The sequence below is a fragment of the Chlamydotis macqueenii genome, chromosome 4 (assembly GCF_036417535.1).
Source record: "Chlamydotis macqueenii isolate bChlMac1 chromosome 4, bChlMac1.mat, whole genome shotgun sequence".
Classification (NCBI taxonomy): domain Eukaryota; kingdom Metazoa; phylum Chordata; class Aves; order Otidiformes; family Otididae; genus Chlamydotis; species Chlamydotis macqueenii.
This window is the reverse complement of record NC_141559.1, coordinates 46,847,224-46,873,633: the sequence shown is the minus strand read 5'-3', so window position 1 is coordinate 46,873,633 and position 26,410 is coordinate 46,847,224. Positions and strand designations below refer to the sequence as shown.

General features: G+C 38.8%; 1 long non-coding RNA gene across 1 annotated transcript in view; it reads right to left on the bottom strand.

Annotated features, from left to right (window-relative positions):
* LOC147600970 (uncharacterized) overlaps positions 1-24,826 on the bottom strand; it is a 210,598-nt gene extending 185,772 nt beyond the window's left edge. Inside the window, exon 1 of the long non-coding RNA XR_015258574.1 lies at positions 24,619-24,826. This is a non-coding gene — a long non-coding RNA (uncharacterized LOC147600970). The remainder of the gene's footprint in view (positions 1-24,618) is intronic.
* Positions 24,827-26,410: the final 1,584 nt, after the last annotated feature.

The following is a 26,410-nucleotide window of genomic DNA, read 5'->3' as shown; positions in this document are numbered from 1 at the left end:
TAGCAAAAAGAAAATAACACTAATTGACTAGCTGGTTCTGGAAGATTAGAACAAATGTTTTAAACATTAGAAAACAGATTTCTCATCTTCAGATTTGAATGTATTAAATTCTAGCTGTTTACACTGCAACCAGTACTTACTAGTCTTCATTCACTGATTTCTTTTCATGAATGCTTATTCAATAAATGTTTCCTTTATTCACTTCATCTGCTTTCTTCTTATGCTTTGCTATTAATTTATTGAGTAGTTGTCACGTAGAAGTTAACAGTAAATACAGTAAATATTAGCTTATGACCAAGCTTTGAACAAATCATGCCAGAAAACACAGTTTCTCTTCATTTTAGTTAAAAATTAAACAAACAAATGAAAAAGAAATAGCAAAAAGCTAGGAGGATATGTAGGTCTGACATCAGTTATTCTTCTCCGCAGAGGTGAAAATATCACTAGGATACATAGAAGCTTTGTCTTCAGCTTGATGCTAAATATCAAAAAATAGTTGAGAAAGGCTATAGAGAATAGAGATTAATGCATTCCAGCAGATCTCCATTTAAAAGTGTTTTAGCTTCACAGACAGCAACAGATAAGAAAAGGAGGAAAAGAAAGATTTTGAAGCAAAAAGAACATGCAGATACATGCTTATGGAAGAAAAATAGCCTTCTGAGACTTCTTAACAAATACTTGCTTAAAATCAAGCAAAGCCTAACTAAAGTCGCTCAAGACCTGGTGTAAAGCTTGAGGCTGCCGAGACAAAACCACTAGCAATGCAGTCACATTACTCAACAAGCATGATGGAAAATTAAGTGGCGCATAAAGAAGAATATAATTTAAGAGAGAGTGATAATGAAATCTATGTGTTGGGGGTTTCTTCCCCTGAAAACAAACATTCTGTAAGCAGGGAATGCTATTGTAGTGAGCTAACATGAACTATAGCGCTAAAGGTCAAAGAAATACTTGAAAAATTTACGTAAAACTGATTTATCTTTTGCTTTGTCTCAGCTACAGTAAAAAAAACCAGGCAAACAAGTGCCTTGGTTTCTCAAATACTAAGATTTGCTTATGTAGTTTCTATGGGTGCAATCATGTGTCAGTTACTGGACTTTTTTTTAATTGCAAATTAATTATTTATGAAAGTATTTATGACATAGATTACATACTTATTATAACAAATAAGAACAGTATTTATGACTAAAAAAATATTTCCTTGTGTTTACCACAAAAAAAAAGCCCTTACATTTACAGAATAATTCAGATAATAATGAAACATTAACTGAAATTTTCACTTGTCTTTCAACTCTTAATAAAGGCTGCCTATAGGATAGTTTAAGCACACAAAAAAAAAACCCAATAAAGAAAGAATGGTTTAACTCAAAATTTTATAATTTTTCTCTCAATTCATTTTTATAGAAAATAGGCAGCCTATTCTATTTACAAAAATCCAATGTAATTGTGTGGTAATTAGGTTGAAATCAAGATGGACTTAACTTACAATAACTTTGTTATTTAAACAATAAATCTCTCACAAAAGAGTAGTAGTTTTATTTACTGTTATTATACAGTCATAACTTTGCATTAGAAAAGCCAAAAATGCTTTCATCTTTAAAGAATAATAAAATGTCCTTTGAAATCAAACACACCTTCTAAAGACATCCGTCGCTTCACTGAGAAAGCATTACAGCCCTGGCACTCGCACTCAAGAGATTGCTGTCAGTCTGCAGTATGATGTCACTACAGAATTACAGTTTACAGTACATTATCCATGCCTGCTATGTCCTCTGAGAAAGTAAGCTCTGCTGGCTGAACTCTCCAATTTACTCCCAAAGGCAGAAGAACAAAGCTTCCAAAACTACCTAGCACATATTTTTTAAAAATTCTATAGAGACAAGATTCCATTTATTAGCAAGGTTGTCTTGTATTATAGATTAGAGTGAATACTAAGCAAAGTTCCTCTGTGTACAATTAATATGAAAAAAAAAACCAATCCACTAAGAAATATATCAAAATTATGGGCAATATATTCAAGACAAAACAAGTATAAAAACAAAGCTGCCCAACAGTAATTCAAACTTCAAAGTTATAAAGAAATATCCTCCTAGCAGACTCAAGATTATATCAACCACATTTCATCTAGACAACATGAAGGGACTTCATTATTGCCAAACTTTCACTAACCACCAACCCCCCCACCCACTTTACCCATCTCTAATTCTGTAAACCTCAACTAATTAGATATATCTACATTTATGAGTTTAAAAGTTCTTTGTTCAACACTGAAAATAATCCCATCTTTGCCATTAGAAAGATAAATACAAACAACTTTTCTTCTCTGCCTCTTTGTTTTGTTTAAAGCCTTTATCATAGAAAGATTGTACAACAGTAAACCATAAAAAAGTTTTTGTGGGTCACTTGCTGGCTTTTTGAGTTGGGGGGAAAAGGGTATTGGATATGTCTTTTTGGATGAGTGACTGTTGTGATCAGAATCTATATGTATATTCACAATTAAGCTCTACCTTTCCTTCCTATTTTCCAAATTTAGTAACAGAATGGATGTGGGTGAGGAGGAGAGGTGCAGAAAAAGAAAAAAAAAAATAATCAGGGGAACATAGGAAAAAAGTGGGAGTATTAGTGGTACACGATGATCAGGATTCCGTTCCCTCAGCAAGTCTGGCTTTGCCTACAGGCAATCATACAGACCTTGAGACAGACCTGACTGAGTCATTTGAGGCTTAAGTATTTTGCTTTCTAGAGTAGCTTTTTCCAAAACACATGTTTTTTCTTAGTTGTTTCTCATACTATATATTTTTGTATTCTTCAGTCTTCTTTCTTTGGACAGCACTGGCCTTTCATAGGATTTGAATCTTGATTTTGTATCAGATAGTTCTAGGATGAATACTTGCAAGAATGATGTCAATTCACAACTCAAACATCTCTCTTTGGATCAAAAACTGAAAACATTAGGCATCTCCCATTCTTTTCTACAGAACAAAAAGCTACAAAAGACTGATCAAATTTGTCACCTGCCTTTGTCCTTCAATCAGAGTTTTATTCCTATAAAGGTATATACAGAAAAAAAAAAACAACTTCAGTATGCTTCCTAAATTATTTTATTAGACAGAAATATCCATCATTTGTCATAAATGTCATCTTTTCTCCTTTAATGGATAAACCTATAAGACTTCTTCCTACTCAGTTAACTTGTGGAAAAAAAAAAAAATAGGCAAAAGAACCCTTCTGTTAAAAAAAAAAAAAAAAAATCATTCCAAGTTCCCAGGAAACTTATAATGGCATTCCAGACAACTTTATTTTTTCCTATGAACAAAAGAAGGAAAACAGCAATATGCAATTGTGTTATTAGCAGAACAGAATCTGGAGGGGAAATGAAACACTATGGAAGCAAAAACTGGCAACTGCTGATTGATCTTTCAGCCTGAATGCATGAAAAATAATCCCAGATGTCTGGATTGACATTATCTAATGAACAGACAATATTATTTCCTTTGATTTGTCCTAACTTTATTGTCATTTTTTTTTTGAGCAAGCCAACTCTCTGGTAAAAAAAAGAGGAAGGAAGGAAAGGAGGAACTGGAGAGGGTGAAGGAAAATTGGTAAGTTGTAGGATAGAAGCATACTATTCATTGTAACTGCCACTTAGCTTACCACAATCAAACATCCTACAATTTAGCAGTCTGCTGTAACTTTAATATGAATAGATCAAAATAGTCCAGCTGTGCTCCAGATTAAGTCCATTATGTAATTGTACAGCATTTTCTGTCTTCATGTTTTGATAATTCTTTGTGAGAGCACAACAGATATGAGAAAAACAGTTCGTATATGAGTTCAACTCCAAATAAATTATTATGAATTTTCCTGTGGACTTCAGTGGGGCTAGAATTACACCCATACACTTGCTCATTTTTCCTTAAATCTTGGCACATGACATTAAGAGCAGCAGTAACAGAAAAGGTATTAGCTGCCACTAACAACTAAACTGATACGCCAGGTCAGTACAGTCATAACCTCGGCAATTTCTGAGTTAGTGAAGCATAAGCACTGTGAGCATACGCCAAAGTTTAAACTGTTTTTTTCCAGGACAGGCTACCAGTCAAGAATTATTATATTTACTGATTTATTGAGTATTCTCTTCGGTACTGCAGCAAACCTTTTTATTTATTTATTTATATAACTTACTTATATTTAAATAGAAAATTATGCAAAAGTGTCACTAGTTTTTCATTTCAAGCCCTTAGATGTTCCAGATAGGTAATAACTATCTGTTACTCTTCAGAGAATGTAGCATTTCAGGCCACTTTTAAGCAGCCCTTCTGATCTGCCTGCCAGTCTAGCTTGCTCCTGCTGTATTTATAGAATTTCTCCTGTTTGCTTCAAAGAACAAAACCAGCAACAACCAGTCACAACAAGAACACCACACTTATTCAAATTTTCACCTTTAGAAGGAAAAGATAATAAAGCAAATAAGCCTTTCAGAATTCCAACCACAATCAATAAAATTTCTGAGGCAAGTCACGTGTGCATTTGCCAAGCTGTGTTCTTAATTTGTATTCCAAATAGTATTGTTTAAACAAAATTTTCAATTATTTTTCATCTCTAAATAAATCAATGCATGTTCAGGTCAAATTCCTTTCTCTTTTCATACGATACTTCCTTCTTCAAAAATACAAAATCTGTCTCTTTAGAAGGGTATTTTATCATAGAATCACGGTTGATTCTTATTCCAACCTAACTAGGGTTGGAAGGGACCTTTAAAGGTCATCTAGTTAGAATCCCCTACAAGGAGCAGGGACACCTTCAACTAGATCAGGTTGCTCAGAGACCCATCCAACCCGGCCTTGAATGTTTCCAGAGATGGGGCATCCACCACCTCGCTGGGCAACCTGTGCCAGTGCTCCACCATGCTCATTGTAAAAAATATCTTCCTTATGCCTAATCTAAGTCTACCTTTTTTAGTTTAAAATCATTATCCTTTGTCCTATCACACCCTGCTGAAGAGTTTTTCCCCATCTTTCCTGTAGGCCCCCTTTAGGTACTAGAAGGCCACTATAAGGTCTCCCCGGAGCCTTCTCTTCTCCAGGCTGAACAGCCCCAACTTTCTCAGCCTGTCCTCACAGGAGGTGCTCCAGCCCTCTTTATCATCTGCAGTTGCAGCATTATTTGTTTGTTTGTTTTTTTTTTTAAATACCTTTCAGGCATAATTAACTGTTTTGTTTTTCTGTTTCACCCAAAAGAAACAACCATTCCTATAAACCAGCTTCCTCTACAAGTTATAACAGTATGAACCACTTACAACTGCCTTCCTGTTAATAACTAGCTGAGACATTACTATTAATTTAGATCCCACCACAGCTAAGCATTTACCCCAGTTGTCCAGGAATAGTTTTTTCTCTTTAATTGATAAGTTTATCAGGACTGGATGCAAAGCCTATCTTCTTTAGCCTTTCCTCCAGTGACTATAATACACAGCTCCATCAAAAATCTGACGTCCGAGTTCCTGAAGACACAAAAAAGGAGGAATTGAGGGACATTAATGCAGTCCATACCAATTACAGTCTCTCAGGAAACAGCTACTCCAATTTCTCACTGCAATGGATTAAGTGTGCACCCTCAGGATGTTTCTGTCAGGAAGAAATTACAGTATCTTCCTCCTGAACTTGGCCAGCAAAGCTGCATGGTATCAGACAAAAGACATTGGATCACTCCACTCCGCTTTACAGATTTACGATAATAAATTGTAGGAGGCAGCAGAAGAAAACCGTCTTCTCATGGAGGCACGTACAGTGGTAGTCTGGCACAGGAATCACTTGAGTTGGCTTTATGCAAGGACCTCTCAGTGCCCATCGATTATATGCTCATGAAGTATATAACTTGTTACTGACTAAAGGGTCTCAGTGGCAGAATTTATGAACAGGTGGGTGAAAACATATGGCATGATTTTACTAGTTTTGACTGCTTGCAGAAACTGTTGACATCTTTTAGGAATAAATACAAATTATATAAAGCTGTATATAGCAGTTTTAGTTTAAGTGTATATATATACACACATAAGCATACATACATAACAGCACATATATACAAGCAGAAGAGTAATGCATTACATGAACTTTGTCTAGTGAGTATGCCATTACGTAATGTAGTCATAACTAATTTTTTTTTTTTTACTAGACCACCTGAAACTGTTGTACTAGGCAGTAAGATTAACATGGCTAGTAAATATTTAAGCCTTTCTTAATATAAGATGATCTACAATATTTACATGTGAAATAACCATCTGATGCATGAATAACTTCCGTCAACCATTCATTAATAATTTCAGAGAAAAGAAATTAAAGGACCACACCTGAACACTATTATACTTAATTACATCCTAAGTTAACCCATTCAAGAAACAGTGGATAAATCAGACTTTCACCAGTTCTCCAGAGTCTGAAAACAAAAAAAAGCAAGTACCTCAATTCAGAAGAACCATTCATCAAAAGAAATAAAGATCAAATAAAGGGAAATTGAATTGCTGATCATATGAACCCCCAAAAGATAAAGGTATTCATCTTTAGATCTTTTATTAATTCTAGAAAGAATTTTGAAGCCATCTTTCGCTTGTTTCATTAGTGCATTCATTTTGAGTTGCTTGTGAAAAGACATACTGTTTCTTTAAAAGCAAAAAAAAAAAAAAAATCACAAATAGCTCATCAGGCCTACTCTGATTCTTCATATGTTCACACATAGCTGCACACCACTTGGACCTCAACAGTTATTCCAAGTTTACTTCTTGAAGTATGCAACACACACCTATAACATTTTTAGTACATTTGGAACTTAGGCCAAAGGTAAAGTATGTTCTGATTATATGTTCTGGTAGAATGACGTTTATATTCATACAGAGTTCATTTTAGGGTAATCTAGTCATTCTAGCCTCTTCTAAAAGGAAATCCAGGCACCATTACCAAAATTCTTCCGAAGTCCATTGTAGACAGACAGTGTTGATACAGACCACACCAAGCATAGCATGCATCACCCTAGACAGACAATGCAACATGGGATCCTGGCAGTCTCTGCAGTCCTTTCACCTTCAAACACCCTCACATTCTTTTTCACAAAAAAAAAAAAAAAAAAAAACAACAACCAAACAATCTCAAAACTCCCAAAACCCCCCCAACCCACTCACAAAACCACACCTCAGAGCTACTCAAAACAAACCAATCCACCCCTTACCAACACTCATTTTTTTCCTGTATCAAAAGAACGTGAATCCACACCGATCTGTGGGGGACCTTGTTCTTTCCTTACAGTACTCCACAGTGCAAAGAGTAGTCCTCACAGCTACACAGAATTCATTCCTTGTAAACGGAGAGTTACCAATCAGTCCTGAACCAAAAGTTACACATACTGATTCTGAGACACTATATGCCATTGCTTAATTCTTCCAGATATAGGATAAAAAAATACCTGATTATAAGCCTATTTACTATCTCCACCTCCAGTTCTGCAGCAGGTACTTGACATGATCAAGGTCGTCTCCCTTTCCCCTACCCCTCAATATACTCATATAAAGAGTATCCAAATAATGATAGTGATAAAGCGTATATGACAGGATATTGACATATACTGCATAATTACTGACTATATACAACATCTATTTTTGAGTTCACAATGATCTAACATTGTGTCACATCTAGATTTGCCAAAGATGAGTGTTAATTACTGAACAGCAAACAAAAGAATACTCCAAACTCAGTTACCGCTCAGCGATTTCTCTGTTTTAGAGAAAGAAGGAAATTTCCTCATTGCCTTTAGGCAGAAATATGGATGGAACACATAAGGCTTTTAGTACAGTCTTGAACCCCAGGAAAGCTGGTGTTGGAAGGGACTTCTGGAGATCGCCTAGTCCAACCTTCTGCTGAAAGAAGGACCTTAGACTAGGTTATCCAGGGTCCTATCAAGCTCAGAGCTGGAGCTGAGTCTTGAATTTCACTTCTCTGGGCAGCCTGTTCCCAAGTTCTCTCTCATGGTCTTGCACTCAGACAGAATTTTCCCTGAAGCACCATGCGCCTGTTGCCTTGTCGAGTCACTGTGCATCATCATGAGAAGAGTGCTTACATTTTCTTTTTAATTACCTTTTAGGTATTGGAAGACTGTCTAGTTCCCCTTTGCTGGGATCTAAGCCTCCTCTCTAGGCTGGGGAAAAAAAAAAAAAAAAAAGAAAAAAAAACAAACAAACAAACAAACAAAAAAACAAAAAAAAACAACCAAATCCAGCAACATTTTCTTCAAATGTTAAGTTTTCAGCTCTGTTGAAACAACAGCATGGTCCAGCCTTCTCTCTATACGCTTGAATAAGAACAACTAAATTTTCAGCCAATTCCCCCCACCCAAAAAAACCTCTCAGAGTCAGTGGTATCCAGCAAAGTTTTCCTTCTCTTATCCAGTTTCCCTGATCTTTTGACATCACCAGCCCCATAAGGGCAAGGTACTCACCTAGTACATCTGTATTATCAAATTAATGCATATTTTTAGTACAAGTTTGTCTTCTCTTGAAGTCCTGCAGTATGTACTCAAGCCCACCACTAATACACAAAGTGGAATACAGATCTATGTCCTAGAGCCATGAAAGATAACAAGTGAAACTGCAGTCCTTCTTCCGCCCTCAACCTGTAATTTCCTTAAGATCTGCCGAGCTGCAGACCACTGTACTGAACAGCATCCCAAAATGATAGGCGTGATGCTAGGTGAGACAAGCATCTGCAATATACCAATTTACAGAGGTAGTCTGAGTGGCTTCCATTAAAACAGTAAAATCATGCACATACCAAAATCACTGTGGATTCTTCTAATAACTTAGAAATCCACAGTAACTGCTATTAGAATACTTGTACAAAGCAATAAAACTGACTGAGGCTTAAGTGCTATGTAGTAATCCTAACCCAACATATACAACCTTTTCAGAAAAAAAAAATTCCCATGTTTAGGAGAGCATGGTTTCCAATAACCTAACTTCATATATTTTAAGTGCCAAATGCCAATTACATAGTACACAATAATACTATGTATTATAAGCAATAACTTAATATTGTATTTAGTCACTTAAGCCACAGACATCAAAGGGATACCGTAAAATAATTTTTACATGCAATTGAAACAACAGTCTTTCTTGCTCTAGATCCTCATGTACTTCGTGTTATTTACTACAAATACTGTCATATTATGTAAAAATGTCTGTCTAAGATGAACCTAATAATATAATGGTGGATTTTCCACATGCACACACTCGGGATATTCCAAAGTACGTGCCTACAAATACATCAGAACTTCCCATAATTGTAGGTCTGTTACTTGGATTCCACCCTATGACAGACTCTACACAACGTTAACAGAATTTCACTTACATTCTCTGTTTATTGAATCTCAAAACTAACCTGTGACAGAGGTAGAAGTACTTTGGGACCACTTTTGAAAGGGTCCTGAAAAAGCCACCCTTCAGATAAAGTGAAGCAGGGAGCTTTGGGCAGTAACTAGTCTCATTAATATTCAGGATGCTTTGTAGTTGATCCTTTTATTGATTATAATCACTATATCTTCAGTTCTCACTCATCATTTGTGAAACGTACATTAGCTTCTAGTAAACTGGCTGGCACACTTCCGGCGGTAACATTTTAAGGCTCTCTTGTTTCAGGGTATTTTTTTTTCCCCACTTAACTCAACCCTTCTGCAAAGAGTAATGTTCATGTAGGAAAAGTGCATAACCTGAAACACTAAGAAGAAACCCTCTTCTAGACTTCCAAATTGGAGTCTTAAAAGTTCTTTTCCACTGTCCTTATGAATACTTATAATTCTGGCTATAGCACAGTGATGCCTCAAAAGCCTTCTTTAATACCTGCTCCCTACACAAATGTAAGACATCATTTTACTTCACGCACATTCAGCTGCAGTAAGACAGATGAATTTTATGAAGACTATGCTCATTTGTCTTAAAAGCACAGTTCAGCCTGTTATTGTTATAAAGAGAAATAAACGGTACTTAGCATTTTTGTTATGGTTTATGAGCTGAACCTCTTTCTTGTTTTGATAATTAGACAAAGTTATCTTGCTTTATATTTGATGCTTAAGCACATACAAATGTCCAGATTTTTATACCACAAATAAATGCAGCACAATTAGAATTCCAATCTTGTGCCACACCACCACTCTCTTCAAATAAGAAACACAAATAATTTTTCAGTGAACTAAAAAATTCTGTAGTTTCAGGTTAAACAGTTGGATAAAGAATGAATCTAAGAGTTCTCTGAATATTCATAAGAATATTAAATAATGAAAGATGTACAGAAAAAGACAGCTGGCCATTTAATTTACTCCATTCATCACTGGGATAATATTGACAACAACTATGTTGGCACCGTGAGAAAAATCGGTACACACAGATGCAGAAGACAAAGGAGCTTTTAAGACTTAAGGATTTTTAAGATCCATAAAAATATATTAGTGGTAACATGATCATATTAGATCAGGTAAGAAACTGTACGTGCCATGACTGAGAATTTACTGGAGATACACTTTCACTGCCATATAATACCTTTTTGAAATACAGAAGGCATTCACACCTTCTTTTCAACACCTTTTTGAAAAGTAATTGTGTTAACTACTTCGAGGCCTTCAATAGAACTGCCACCATAAAGGCTACCAAACAGAGGCTTAATTTTCCTCCTTTATCATTATAATTTGAAAATAAAACAGTACAGAAATCTTTCTCCAATGTTTTTCCTAGTAAGATACAGTTGTTTGATGTACACAGCTGTTTGAACCCTGGAATTCCATTCAAGTTTGCTGCCAGTTTTCTGCTAGCCAAAATTATAACTGTGACACACTCTAACATATTAAATAAAAAAAAAATCTTTTTATAAAGCATATAAGAATATGATGATAATAGAAAGGTGGCTTATATACTTCAGTAAACTTATTTCTAAAGCTATTCATTCTTCATGTGCAATAGCTGACATTCACTAAGAATGACTAAATGCCAGATCCTTTATATCCAGTTCCAACATTGAATGCCTAGGTGTGTATGACCTTAGCGAGCAACAGCTTTAAAACTTCACTGAGTTGAAATCCGGATTCTAGTTCCTGCTCATAGGATTTAATCTGTCTACCCAACAGCTATATTATGAAAAAAAATCTCAAAAGCAATCTAGCGGCACACCCAAGACCTCCTCTCATATTCACTACATCTCAGAGTAATGCTCTTGGGTTATTTCTATTTCTCTCTCAAAATTACTTGTTGCACAGTAATAAACTAACAGGAGTTATTAACCGAAGCCCCTTCAAAAGATGACAGACCAAAAGATTGGTGTTTCCACTGTCTGAGTGACTGCCCTAAGCATGAGAGATGCCTGCAACCACTATCATTGTCCTTTCAAAGAGAATAAGCTCCTCTCACTTACGTGTTCACTCCTATAAAAAGAACACCAGATTCCTGGCTCCTGAATGAAGAGATACTTGTAATGTACTGCCCTGAGTCATCTTTCAGGTCCTAGAGAGATGTGAGATTTCAGACAGAACACTACACCTGGCATTTTCTATCAACCAGCTCATTGCAGCCTCTCAACGAGCACGTAGTCCTCTGACCGTAACTCAAAAGAGAGTTTCTCCATGAAGCACAGAGAGCTGAAGTGCTCTAACTAGGGTGACTAGATCAATCTGTTCCATTTCCCTGACATAAAATGTGTGCCTGGCTATACTTGGTACACCCAGAAAAATCCAGACCATATACAGCAAAGGCAGCCAGTAACAAACATAGATTTATTAGGAAAGGGCATCTTCAGCTCGTTTGCACACTGGCTTCAGCACAGCATCAGATAAAGAGAGCAAAGACAGGAAGGAAAATATCTTGTAAATCAGTATTAAAAGTGACACTATAAAGGGATAAAGGGTACATAGTAAACAAGAGACAAAGCCATTCAAATTGTAAAGCAGATTAAATTAGCTTCCCAAACCAACACAGTAACGCTTTTACCACTAATCCATTGAGTATCAACGACAAACTGAGAGGACTATAAAGCCAGTCACTACCTGACTAGTCTACAAGCTTTTTACATGGATATCAAGAAATTGATTCACCACATTGCTGGATTTCAACCAAACAACTGGCCTACCTAAGAAAATTCCTCACAATAAAGCACCTTTATATGATAACCGAACAATGAGATAATATATGTGTCTATTACATAAAGTGATTATTGACTATGAGAAGCTTTCAATTTAGTAGAAAAATTACTTTGTCTAAGAGCTCTCCAGAGCCAGTGGCAAAGGTTACATGTAGCTCTTTTAACACACAGTAAAAGAGAATGAGGCTTCTACCAGCCTCCCGTATATCAAATCATCAAATAATGGAAGTAAAATTAAGAAATTATAAAACTCTTTCCATAGTTTTTCATGTTCTGGCCAAAACATAATTTCCCAAAAGCAGCAGTGCACTGGAAATGAAAGTAGCTGAATCTGAAATTCACTGATAGCATGACTTTTCTCACCAGCTACACATTTTAAAGCATGAAGATTTAACATTCGTGAATACGCAAAAGCCACTGAAGTAGTAAGAAATTAATACACTAATTTCTGCTAACTTAACTGTAAAAATAAATCAGAAAAAAAATTATTTCAAATAAAAGTACAAAAAGAACAGATCCTTCACCAATTTAAAGACCATTATGAATTATTTACTTGAAATTTTTACCAACTTTATTACAGGAAATTAAAATACAGAGAACAAATGGGACAATAAGGCAATCAGAAAGTTAAATCTAAAACACAGCTTTCAAGGTACTTATCACCTTGAAAATATATGAAGGTTTTGAATTTATATCCAAACTGGACCAAGCAACAGGAAATAATAGATATGCTTCACAAAAACCAGAGAAGACTAAGGTGTCAAAGTCCTCTTATAAGAATACAAAATTCTTTGGCATTTAAGAACACACATGCTAACAAACGAGGAAACTCAGTTAAGTTGAGTAACATCCACGTTTTACCAGCTATTCTTGGATTTTAAGTTCTCATATAAATTTTATAAATCTTTGTAGTTACAAAGAATGGAGATACAACCCTTCAGTATTCAGAGGGTTATATTACATACTCAGTAGTGCACACCTTAGAGCCACTTTTCACCGGAAAAGTAGAGTGTTACTATTGTCCAAATTGCTCTTTATATAAAGGGTCTTCAAGTAGAGAGTGATTTTAGCTTTTTCTGATTCGCCAGCTAGCATTTTCAAAATGTATCGTTTGTTTGCACATACAGAGCAGGCTATAATAGCAGGAATGCACAAGACTCAAAGCCAGAAATAAATACAAAGGATCTTAAATTAAATTTATTCGAAAGTGTCGTAAGAAGTATTTTGCACTGGAAATGAACCGCAAAACCATGTGTACTACCCAAAGAGGTGTGAATGAACTGAGGTAAAAGGAAACAAGTATAAGTGTCATCCATTTTTTCCAAATATCTGATTTTTCAGACCTCTAAGAGATGTATTTTTAGATTGATATTGGAGCTACAGCACTGAAAGTCATTCTGTGTGTGTTTTTATTTACATGTTTTAAACTCTAGCTTGAACATGCATGAATATTAGCAAGATTGGGTCTCAGGATTTACTTTATTTAAAAAAAAAAAACAAAAAAACACACTTTGATACTCACAAGTGATACAAAATAAACAAGTAGAATTGAAAAATGTCCATTTTGTAAACCACAACATAAAATTAGAAATTGCAGGTTTTTATTTCAAAATCATAGAGTGCTTTTTGTGCAAAAGAAATTGATGGAGTGCGCAGCTGATAATCTTTAAACTAATACAGTTCTTTCAACTGGGAGTTGAGTTTATAAAAGGATTACAGATTACAAAAATTTCCAGAAAATTTTTTTGAAAATTTTAACAACAAGGCATTAAATCTCTAGCAGTCTTCCACTTAAAGAACATCTTTACGTCTTTTTTTTTTTATTTTATTTGAACATTTTCAGAGAAAATGTGAAAAAAATAGAAGTTCACGAGATTAAAATAACCAAGAAAAATTACTGTTCAAGCAGAAAAATAAAACTTTAGCTTCCAGTCTGATGTAGTTTAGCATTCTGTATTTTCAGAGTGGATTTCAGGTCACTATGCTAATAAAATATGTACATACAGATAACAAATTCTTTTTTTAAAGAAAAAGGGCTTTTTATTTTCTGGGTTTGTTTTGGTTTAATTATGAGATACTACTAGCAGAGAAGGATTACATATCTGGAGTAAATCTGGCATTTTTTTTTTTTTTAACTAGAGATGGTTTCATGAAGAAAAGTCCTGAGAAACTGAAAAGAGCAAGGCATGTGATAATAATGTAAAATGTTAAGAAAAGGATGTTTTCAACACAGCTTTTCACTAGCAGGCAGAGCCAAAGTACATGTGTTGTGCACACTGACAATCCTCAAATCACGTAAACCCTTAAGTTATCAGTGAGTGAAAAATAATTTCTCACTAAAAGCTACTTGTGCTTACCCTTTTTCATCGCAGTGACAACAATAAAATATTAAATATAGAGGATCTATCACTATAATGTTTACAATATGCAGTGTATTCGGTAGTGTTTGTCAGAGTTCTAAGGAGCAGAGAGTTAAGCTGCAGCAGCAAAATCACAGAAAGTGAAGTATGTACAATTTTTACTTTGCAGAGTGTCACACACTGTCCTTATATTTCCTTGCAAAAATTATTATATGGGATAATGGAATAATTCTTGATTTCGCAGAACTGCTGGTATAATACAGTACCATTTCTGCACATTACATAGCATAGCACCTTAGAGCATTTAAAAGAGGCTTAATGCAGAGTTTAGCCAGACAAGTTTGGTATTGTTCTCTGAAGATGGCACAAAGTACTGTCTTCACTGAATGATGAAAGCTTTTGTTTCATAAAAATGAAGTTCATCATAGCAGTTTGAACGCATAATTTCTGAAATATCTCACTTATGACATGCATTTTTCTCCCCATGAAACAGTATTTCTACTGTAGTTATTGAGGGTATTTAAACAAAAAAATTCCTACTGACATTTAAATGTCCATTGTAGGTCCTCTCAGAGTCCAGACTCAGCACGCTTTAAAGATGTAAAGACATTCATTCATCATCTTGGAGTACTGAAGGAGTGTTAGAGAAATGCAAGATAACTTCAGGAGTGTTGTTTGTTTGACCAGAGCTGAAATAACTGGCAGTTCAGTATGCGAAATTATTTTCTACAGCTTACATTTTACCGTGTATGTTTTGCCACTGTAGCTATTTTACAAAGATCATGGGCATTTAAAAAATGCTGTCATCTAATAAGTAAGGATATCTTCACTGCACTGAAGAAATACAAACAAGGTATTCACTGGAATGTAAATTGACATTAAACTTAGAAGTGGCCTCCCAAACGTAAGATCGAGATAGATTACCACGACAGTAATGAAATAGAGCCTTATACTTATGTACGCAGTGTGCATCTTTTCCCTCGCTAAGTTGACAAGCTTTTCATGCAGCTAACGCTTCTTTTTCACTGGCTTCAAACTGGGTTTCAGAAAAACTCCAAGCAACATGCTTCTTGTGTTATTCTGAGCAAGTGTGACCACTGAACAGAACTCCTAAGCAGATCATAATTTGTGCACTAATGAAGAAATAATGTGGGGCAACGGATAATGTTTCTAAGATTAAAAATACAATCTAGTTAATGCATCTTTTCCTCATGCTTTCCTCTTCCTATGAGAAACATAAGAAAGAAGGGCTGTATCAGCCCAATTTCACAACAGATCTTTTTCCAGGCTTACAGGTTATTCACAAAAAAGGATTGTCTGTGACTCAGACTTGGCTCACAAAATATCAGCTTAGGAGCATTTCTGTGGGGACATGAAAGGCAAGGAGATAGAGTCAGACAAAGAGCCAGAGAAAAAGATAGCCACTCACAAAGCTCAGGAAATAGCAGTGAGGGCTGACCACAACGAATTCAATTACAAGTTGTAAATGCAGACAACTACAATAATAGCAGAAGTACAGTTGCACCTGAGAAACAGATGAGACCAAAGTAGAAGAGCAAGAGGGAAGATTTGCTGAGTGGGTGGAGAAAGTCATTGTAGTTGAGTAAACAAAAGCAGCAATAGAAAATTTTCTTAGCAAAGAATTATTTACAATAGATAGCTGCACACTACTTATGCTATACCAAGCGTTATTCATACACAAATAGCAAATAGGATCTTCAGTGTGTGATCCGAAAGCCACCAAATTCTCCCTAAGGAGGTAGAACAGTGCATGGATGAGTGAAAAAAAGCAACAGAAAAATGAATACGCTTAAAGTTTAACTACATTTTCTAAAGTTCTAAATACAAACAAATATTCTTACATGTTTTATTACCTGTACTGCTTATATCTTGATAAGACAGTGGAATCTTATGTCCATTACAAGGACAACACAGAATCTGTACTCATTAAAAGTACAAGCCATCTAGTACAAGAGTCCTGTCTTGCTCTCTAACTAGGTCTCTAGCTGTTATGGCAGAACAGATTAAAGATAATAATAAAACTATAACAAAACTTTCTGATTACAAAAGTATAGATGATACCAAGAATCTGGCAGTTCTATGTATCTCTCTTCTGATGGCAAGACTGGCTAAAGCAGATCCCACCTCCTCTTCCCTCCCAGGAGGGAATCCTACCTTTACTCTGCACCCTCATTTGCACCAGCAAAACTATTTGGGGGCATTGAGGTGATTCAATATGGTTAAAAAAAAGTCTTGCTTGTTTTGGGTTTTTGCACCACAGAAATACTCAGTTTACATTGGTTGTGCATATAGTCCTCTAAATAATTCAACTGAGAAGGTTGTTGGAGAGTAGAAATGAATAGCCAGAGTTAGAACAATTTAACTTTTCCATCAAGAAAAAAAAAAATATGGAACCAAGGCTTCAAATGTCATGTACAATTTTTGAAAATCAGTTGCAGATATTCAGTCAGGAAATGAAAAGATTTTACGTGAAAACTTTATAATGAGGAAAAAAAAGAAAGTTTCAGAGAAAATACCAGTTTTCCTTTCTCTAATAAAATCTCTCATTCACTGACCGAAGATAGTGACTCTTTCTGTGACTTGTTACCATTATGACAACTAGCAGCTGAACCCAAAATTGACAGACTCCTTCACAGTATTACTCTACGTGACACTAGCAGCAGTGTGAAATTGAGTGTGATCACAGCCCCAGCCAATTCTACTGATTCAGGGAGTTTTCAGTTTAGGTCAATTTTATCTTCAGATCCTCATATTCCTGAATCACAGAAGTAAAGAAAACAGGGATAGGAAAAAAAAAAAAAAAAAAAAAAAAAGACAGTAGGATGAAAGTCTATAAAAAGGAAATAAGGGCAGAAAATTTTAGAAACTGCTAAAAGCTCTTCCTGTCCTCCAAGAACACCAGTTCACACAGCACAAAGTAAACTCTGTGCATATAAAGAGTAGTTATCCCCCACCTGGCTTAAACACAAGGAATTTGTGTACTGTTTGAGATTCAGACACTCATTCCATGTCCTCTACAGCACATCACAAGCTCTTCAAGCAACAAAACTTCATACCCAACTTAATATTTTTTACTCAAAAAAGTAGGGTTTTTTATCACTTTAAAAAAAAAAAATCCCCTTTTGTTAACTAACCTCTTTGTCCCTAGAGCTCCTGACAAAGTAGTATTTTAAAGCCTTTTTTAGCTGTCTTCTCTTCTCATCACTCCTCCTTTTTCTTCTTTATGTTAGATCCAATCCTCATTCCTTCAGTTCCTACTAAAGAATAACAACTTGTCATCCCTCTTGATTGTTGTAACAGCTGTTGCTAGTTTGCCAATCAGTCCCATGCAATCTCCTCTCATTCTCTTTCTGTCGTTTCTTCCTCATTTTTTGCATGAGAAATCAAAGAGCATAGCTGAGTGAATACTCACCAAGTTACAAGTATTTACTAGTGAGTCTAAAGAAGGGTGGTGAAACCTAAGCCGTATTCCATCTGTGCCCCAGTGTTGCTAACCCTAGCTATCACTGAAGTAAGACCTAACTAGTCAATCAATCTTTATTAAAAAATAAAAAATGAAAAAAAAAAAAATCTTCTTTCCAGAGCACTTTGCAACAATCTGCAATTCCTTTTCCCAGGGTCACATAAGCCACAATAAATCTTTTGCAAAGTGAAGTAAAATTAATTAGTCTTGCAGTTGCAAATGAACATATTTTACTTCCTACTGCAATGGACTAGGAATACAGGTGCCGTTTAGTTTGAAAGGCAGCTAAAAATTCAATTAAATTAACCGTAGCTTTTAAGTAAATGGACAGTACCTTCTTACCCATTGCACCTAATTCATAGGCTATCCTCTGCCCGCACCTTGAATTAGCAGCAGATTTGCTGAAATACTAAAAAAAGGATAAGTCTCTATTAACTACCACCTCTTCTCTCCAAAGTTTGATTTCCCCTTTCCCATTTCGATTCTCATCTCTGTAGTTTATCCCCTTCATGGTAGCAAACAGTTAGAAACATTTAAAAATTACCTTGACAAGACTTGTATGTTCCTGGAATGTGGTCTTTTACTTCCGCGTAACATAAAATTAGGTTTGGTAATCTCTGCTGTCCAAGAACAAGTTATACCCCAATGATTTACAGGGGTTAGCATACAACTGAAACGGTTCTACATACAGTTCCTGAGGTGTGACTCATTGCCAGTCAGAGTTAGTTTCCAAAAAGAAAAGCATTACACAGACTTTCCTTTTCTTAAAAGATTATGCTTCATATCTCTTGTTATACCAAGTTGTAGTCCTAAAAATACAAGCAGGACCTGCCATCAGATTAAACATGTATGTAGTGTCTGCAGGAACAGTGCTTAAATGGGTTTTATCGCTCATAACGTTAAATGGTTGTCACTGCATAAATCAGTGCAATTTCAGATAACTTTGTTAACAGTTCAAATGCTTTCATCTGAAATCGTACATATAAATGGTCAGTCTACCACAAAGTGGAATTAGCTGCCAAGATAATGTCTCGCAGAGCTGTTTTGGAGGTGTTTCAGTCCAAAATTCAACAAGCTTCACTCCTGCAGTGACCTAGGGGCACTGTCCACTGTCAATTAGCACACGCTTCATCCTTCTTTCTTCCTCACCCCACTTGGTCTGAAAGTGGATAAATAGAAGCTCAATCCTTGCTGGCTGGCCATCTTCCCCTAACTGTGCCCTGCTCCCTGCCCTTGGAAATGGCTGATGTTCTTCTGAACATCATTATGGCTACATCTCTATGTCACCCTGTCCCAAGGGAGAACAGGTTTACAATAACAAGGTAGAAATCAGTGTGGGAACAGTACTTCAGCCAGAATGATTTGTCAGATAATCTCTTCTTCAGAGATTAAATCGATGTGCTATTTAACATTGCCTTAAAGACAGAACGGCTCCCGAATGAACACAAGACCTGTCAATGCATAGATGTCTATCAGAAGGGAAGTGCAGCTTGACCGCTTCCCTTTTTATGTTCAAAATGTTCCTACTCCAAATATACTGTACAGGTCAAGATCACGCACAGTGAAGTGGCGGCGAGGCTGCCCTCTGCAGTTCTGCACTGTCAAACAGTCATGAGGGCATCTGCTGGAATACAGCTAACCTTTCCTAATTTCTCTTCCCCTTGGAGAAAGTAAAAGCTTCAGCTAGCAGAAGTCTTGGGTATTGGTGCAGACAAGGACTGGAGTAGAGAACTACCACGTGTGTGACCCGACAGATTTCTGTAAACTCCCCTGCATTCAACTAACGAAGGGAAAGTGATGCTGCTCTCATTAGACAGCTACAAGAGAAACGTGATGAACGAATTTCTCTATGGAGGATTATTTAAGGCTTTTGCAGAAACACCTCCTATTGAACAGACAATGCTGAAATATGTTTGTTTTCTGAAAGTCTGTCTGCTTAGCCACGGAACTTATATTCAACAGGAGACCATTACGCTGTCATAACATTCGATTCCACTTACATTACCTCTTAATTAACACTGGATCATTTAGCAGCAATTAGAAGAGGCATTCTCAAGAGTTCTAGATTTCAGCAGAGCTCACAGGTAGACTGCCTTTAGGTACTGTACTGCAATAATTTAAGATTAGAGACGCAATTTGATTTAACAAAACTAATACCATCTTTGAGTGATTTATGTTTCTAGAGGAAAGGTATTTGCAAATACTTCACGCTGATCTTCCTATGTGCTACAGTTAAAACATTTCCCATGCTTGAAAAGAATCTCCGCAAATTCTTTCTTACCTTATAATAGATGCACTGTTTGGGGTACAAGATACTAGATAAATTAAATCTCTAAAGCAGTTTGTAAAGCAGATAGATTATCTCTCTTGCTACAGTCTATTAAAGGCTGGTTTTCACACAGAAAGCATGTATAGGCACATAGTATCAGTGCATGTGTGTGTGCTAAAGCAAGATCAGTGTTCTCTGATAAAATGTTAGTCACCAAAAACCACTAGTCCTAGAGTACCTGTCATTACACTGCTAAATTCATAGTCCAGAATGAACAGGTCTACATGTAAAACTTGGCTTCTTTATGGACGTGAATAAAAGAACGCAATTTCAGAAGTACAAACGTATTCATAACAGAGCTGCAAGTCAAGTCGTGTATGAAATAATCGTTATTGCACAAATAAAAATGTAATTTAATGCTTTAGTCATTCTGATAATTTGCAGACCATGACTCTGCTAAGCCTATAGAATCTATTAGTTTATAACTTCAATTGCTATCTTTAATACAGTAAAGAGCTATCATAATATTTTTTAAAGTCTACATCTATGAAGGCAACATATTTTTTTAAAGAAACAGAAGTATTTTCTTCCAGAAGTCTGATTCCAGTATCTATATATTACCTTTAATAGTTATCATTTGATTAGCTATGCTAGAAATGCTCTCAGATACTAGATTTCATAGCCTGTTCACTTTAATGCATTAACAAATATTTTGCATCTCTGTTTCTTAAATATTTATTTTACCTGGAATGGTATGTAATGTATGCTGTAGCTTCTAAGTCAACCATAGGGTATTTTACTGTTATGACAAAGGCATGTGCCCAGAAGTTGACATTCCCTCATTTAACAAGCAATATGAATATGGTAACTATACAGGATTTAAGAAATTGTTCCCTCTTGTCTGCCCCTCCAATAATAAAATCGCATTTTCCAAGATCAAAGTTTTTGGATTTATCCATCTTGAGCTACGAATTTAGTAAATACAACATTTGTAGATATACATGTAAAACATTGGTATGTATCTTTTCGAAGTGTGAGAAGAGCAGAAAGGTACTTTCAACCTAATATGGACCTTAAGTTTAATATTAGTATTGCAAATGTCAGGATGAAATAAAGACTTCCAAGTGGTACAGTTTGGAAGTAATACAGAAGAATATACTTAATAATGCTGGGGAATCTTCTTGGATAGATATACCAATGAAGCGTTGCGAAATACCAGGGGAAAAAAATATGTAAAGGTTATAGAAGAAAGGTATCTGTGCTTCATTAGGAGGATTTTTCATTTTCTTGTAAAACTTGCAATGGTATAATTTTAAAATATATGGAAAATACACAAAACACAACTCCCCAAAACAGGTTTATACAATCCAAGATGTCATGGAAAGCCCTTTAAAATAATCCTTCTATTTTGGGGTTGGCAGTTTTTTTCCTTACAAAACCTCTCTTTGGCCTTTTCTCACACTCCATGTTTTATCAAAGACACTCCAGAACTCCAGATGTCAAGGCATCAGTGTTTTGTAAATCTTTGATAACACATTCAGCTATTTATCAGCTGTGTGTAAAGTCATACTTTGTTTTGGAGGAAATCCAATCTTAACATTAAACCCCATCTTCATTCAAGCTAACATTTTTACAGGAGCCGAGGAAAAAACAAAAGCTCCATTATTCCGATTTTTAGAAACCCTCATTTGGGAAAGCATAGAACGGAGTTCAGGTTCAGAAGTCAGCAGCAATGCTCGTAAGAAATATTTGAATACTCTGGCATGAAAGAATAAAGGAAATGTTTGAGAAATGCATCTGTAACAGTGAAAAGCGCAAAGCTGGGATAAAACACAAAAAGATTCTCAGAGAGAATTGTAGAAAGACACAAAAAAAAAAGCCACAAAGAGAAAAATACAGGAAGAAAATAGACTAGTTTTACAATTGTGAATATAACTTTTGTGAAGCTCAGCATTTTCCCTGACTTGAGAGACACGCACTCCGAGTCCTTTCAGTATTTAGACCAGCGTTTCAGGTCTTTCTTTCCTTCTATATTTTTTTACCTCAAAGAAAGACAAAATTATGTTGATGACTTAAGATTGACTGAATAAAGCATAGGTATGTAAAAGTCCATTTACAATTTTAATTATATGTCATTTTCTACAGTGGTTCTTAAAATGGAATAACTTACTTAATTTGTTAAATTTAATCTCTTAATTCCATTTCTAGCATTTTCTTTAAGTGCATGTCTTTGATGAACGCAGTGGAAAATATTTCTCTGTGGAAGATGCAGGAAGCATAAAATTACGTTGTGCTGCTTCTTGTTATGCCGGCTTTCTTGCACATTACATTGACAGAACTTTTAAAACAGAATGCAACAAGTATATGCAGCTACTGTGTGAGTTCCTAATAGGACATTTTGAACATTCTCAAGTTATGCAAGAAACATGAGTGATGTGGAGAACAGAATATGAAGTTTATATGTGCAGAAGTTGTTTTATTTATCACTTTGTTATGGAAGTACAGTGTTTAAACTGGTATGTTATTACTACAAAAAAAAAAAAAAAACCCAAACTTCAGCTGTTTAGTTTTTAAAGGATGACAAGAGGAGCGTTGTTACACCATGCCTGATCCAGTCTTCAAAATATTAAACAGAGCTATTTCCAATCAGTGTAAGTGGCATAAAGTGACATAAAACTCAAGTAGCAGGTGGTAAGTGACAGAAAACTAAAGTTCAATTATGAATTCAGTCAAATGATGTCAGTAAAAGATGGAAGATTTCACTGGACAATATGTAAAATATTGTTTCCCCATTGATGTGGCTTTACGCAAATTTCTAAGTTGTTTGGCTGTATTCACCTATCAAAGGAAAAGCAATAAAAATCCAGCCTTCTCTTTGCCGATTCTCTAAAAGTGTGCAAAGTCTGTCCCAGTGCTGCTGGCCAAGCTAACAACTTAATTACCACAGCCCTTTCAGAAGTGTTACCATCATTGAAATATAATTACTAAATATTCTAACACCCCATTCAGTTCCCTGGAAGAGTGGAGCTTACTATTTTAAGAAAGCCTGCCTATTTAAATGTCATTAACTATCCAATTAGTACACTCTGCTCCTTGCTAGCTGCAGAGTACTGGGATAATCTTTTAATTGTTAACCGCTACTGAATAATTTTAGCAATTACGCTTTTATACATTCTGTGATAATTAAGACAGACTATCCCTAGAATCTCATCTTTTTTTGCCCAGCGCACAGTGACAACCAGAAAGACAATCACGGGCAGGAGAACACGCGTGTGACCGTACCACGCCGTCCGCCCCCGCCTCCTCCCGCAGCCCTCGCAGGAAGGCGCGCACCGCCCGCCGCAGCCCCGCTCACCGCATGCCGCCTAAGGACCCGCTCCGGCCGCGCACCTGCGGGTTCGGGGTCACCGGGCCCGCTTAACACCGCGCCTACGAGCGCTCCGCTTGCAAGGCGGCTTAAGCCGAGATCAAGCCCGGCCGCTGCCGCTCCCCACGGCTCCACCTGCCGGGCGCCGCGCCCCGCCGCGCAGCCCCCTCCCCTCCTTCCCCAGGGGGCTCCCCCGCAGCGGGGAGGGCAGAGCCGCCCGCCGCCCCAGCGCGCATCTTCCGCGCAGCCGGGGGAAAGCACCCCATCCATCCGTCCATCCATCTATGCATCCCTCCTGCGGAGCGGCAAGTTTCTCCCCTTCTTAGGGGGAGGCGTGCTCCCCGCGGCGGCTCCCAGGCGCTCGCAGCAGCCGCCCGGCACAGGCTCCCAGGGAGGCGCGTCCGCGGAGGTGTCAGAAACAAAACCAAATTACCTCAAAGGGCAGAGGTCCGCCCGGGGACGCCGGGAGCCCCACGGCGGAGGGCGAGACGCCCCCTCCGCTGCAGGACGGTGCCTGTTGCACGGGCCCCGCGGGATCCCTCTGGGGCCAAAAAAAAAAAAACAAAAAAACCAAAAAAAAAACCAAAAAAAACCAAAACCAAAAAAACCAACCCCAAAAAAACCAAAAACTTCGCGCTGCCTCCGCGCCCGCGCTGCAAAGTGGCGCGGGGCTCCAGGCGGCAGCCCGAGGAGCAGGAGGGGCGCACGGCTCAGACGAGACCCCGCTCCCGCTGAGGGCTGAACCGCGCTCTGCAGAGCGGGACGCCCCCCAACCCCCCCTCCCGCGGCTTCCCTCTGCGAAAAACCAATTAACCCCGAGCACTCGCCCTCCTGCGAAAGGAAAGGCGGGGGGGCGCGGGAGCCAACGGGAGGCAAAGTTTGATAAATGAGCAGCTCCTGCAGTGACAGGTAACTATGGAGCGGAGGCACCCTCCCCGCCGCGCCGGGCAGAAGTGCGGGAAGGAGGCACTCACCTGGCTGTTGCCCCTCCGGCAGCCGCGGAGGGGAAGGCGGGCAGGCGAGACGCAGCCCCGCGCTCCTCTCCCGTCCTTCGGCCCCAGCGGCAGGGGAGGGTGCCGGGCACGGGGCCCGCAGAGCGGCGGGGCCGCCCCGTGTCGGGATCCCGTCAGCGGAGCAGGTGAAGTGGGGCGGTCGCCGCCGGCGGAAAGCAACACGTTTGGCTCTGAACTTTGCCGCTCCGGTCACAAACAAACAAATACAGCCCAAGAAGGACCTCTCCCATCCGATCCCAGCCTGCTCGGCAGCCGCTGCCTCTCTTATTGGTGCGGAGGTTATTTATTTATTTGATTTCTCGCCCCCCCCCCCCCCCACGACCCCCCCTCTTCTCTTCCACTTCCCCTTCCCTCCCCCCTCCCCAGCCTTCCCTCCCCGCCCGCCCGCCGCCGCGCCAGCCCCGCTCCCTCCGCGCCGCGGCTGCTCTGCGCTGCCCGGGTGCGGGGCGAGGGGCGGGCGCGCCGCGGGGAGGCGGGCGCGGAGGCGGGCGGGAGCGGGGCAGCCGCCGCGCCGCTACCGGGCGAGAGCCAAAAGCGGGCAGTGGAGGTGCCCCCGGGCGCCCCGTCCCCCTCACCGGCGGGCGGGAGGGTGATGCCCGCCTTGCCCCGGGCAGCCGAGCACAGGAGGGAGATGCTTGGTGACTGTAGCCAGGAAGGAGGGTGGGCGGCTGCTGCGAGGGGCCCGGGGGGGCCCCGCGGCGGCCTTTTCCCTCCCCCGCCCGTGGGGAGCCCCGGCGGCCGCGGTGCGGTGGGGTCGGGCTCGGCCGTGGTGCGGCAGCGGCGGCGCCGGTAACCTGCGCCCGGCAGCCCCGGGCGGGCGTGCGGCGGAGGGTACGCCTCCCGGCGCGTGTGCGCGCACGGGCGCGCTGGGATGCGTGTGAGTGCCTCCGTGTGTGTGTGTTTATTACGTACGTGTGTGTCTCCGGTAACGTTGCGCGGAGCTTGTTTTCAAGGAGACTCCGGGCTCGTTAGCCGCAGTGTACTTTGTGTGCGTCGCTTTTACGTTGCGCTACAGCTTGCGCCTGACCGGCGCAGAGGAAGCTTTATTTCACCTCTTACTGGCTGCTGAACCTTTGTTTGCTGTTTTTATGGCCCTTTTCCTCCCCCGTCCCCCAAATCCACATGCACCACACAGTGGGTCTCACCTTGGGGGCATGTACACCGCTACCGTCACCGCGAGGAAAGGGATCGGCAGTTAAAGGCTGGGGAGGTGAGCGTGCGGGAAGGATTCCCTTCACTGCTCCCGCAGTGCCCGTCCTACCTCAGCTTCTCATTGCAGCTGTCAGTGGAAGAAAACGCTTCTGTCCCACAGTGGCTGTTTTTATCCCGCTGTACGAACACGTGACAGACAGAATATTGACATTCTTCTCTTCTCTCCCATTCCTCCCCCTTTAGAAATTAGGGTTCAAATTCGGTGTCCCAGTGGTGGAAGACAGAAGTGTAAAAGCTGCGAAGTTGGTACGAACTCTTCCAGATACTGGGGGGGAGAGGGGAGGAAGTGGGGAGTTTTATCTGTTTCTTTGGGTTTTCCTGGATAAAATTCCCACCCTTCTCCCCAGCAGTAAATAGACATTCTGGTTGTTCTTTTTTTTTTCACTTCCAGGGAAAAACAAATACTCACAGCACTACAATAAACAAACAAGGAAGTCATAAATGTGCTTAGAGAATAAGCAGTTATTCAACAATATTACTAGGCAATAAAGTGTAAATTATGTCCCTGTGTGTCTTCAGGTGACAAGACGTGGAGATGTAA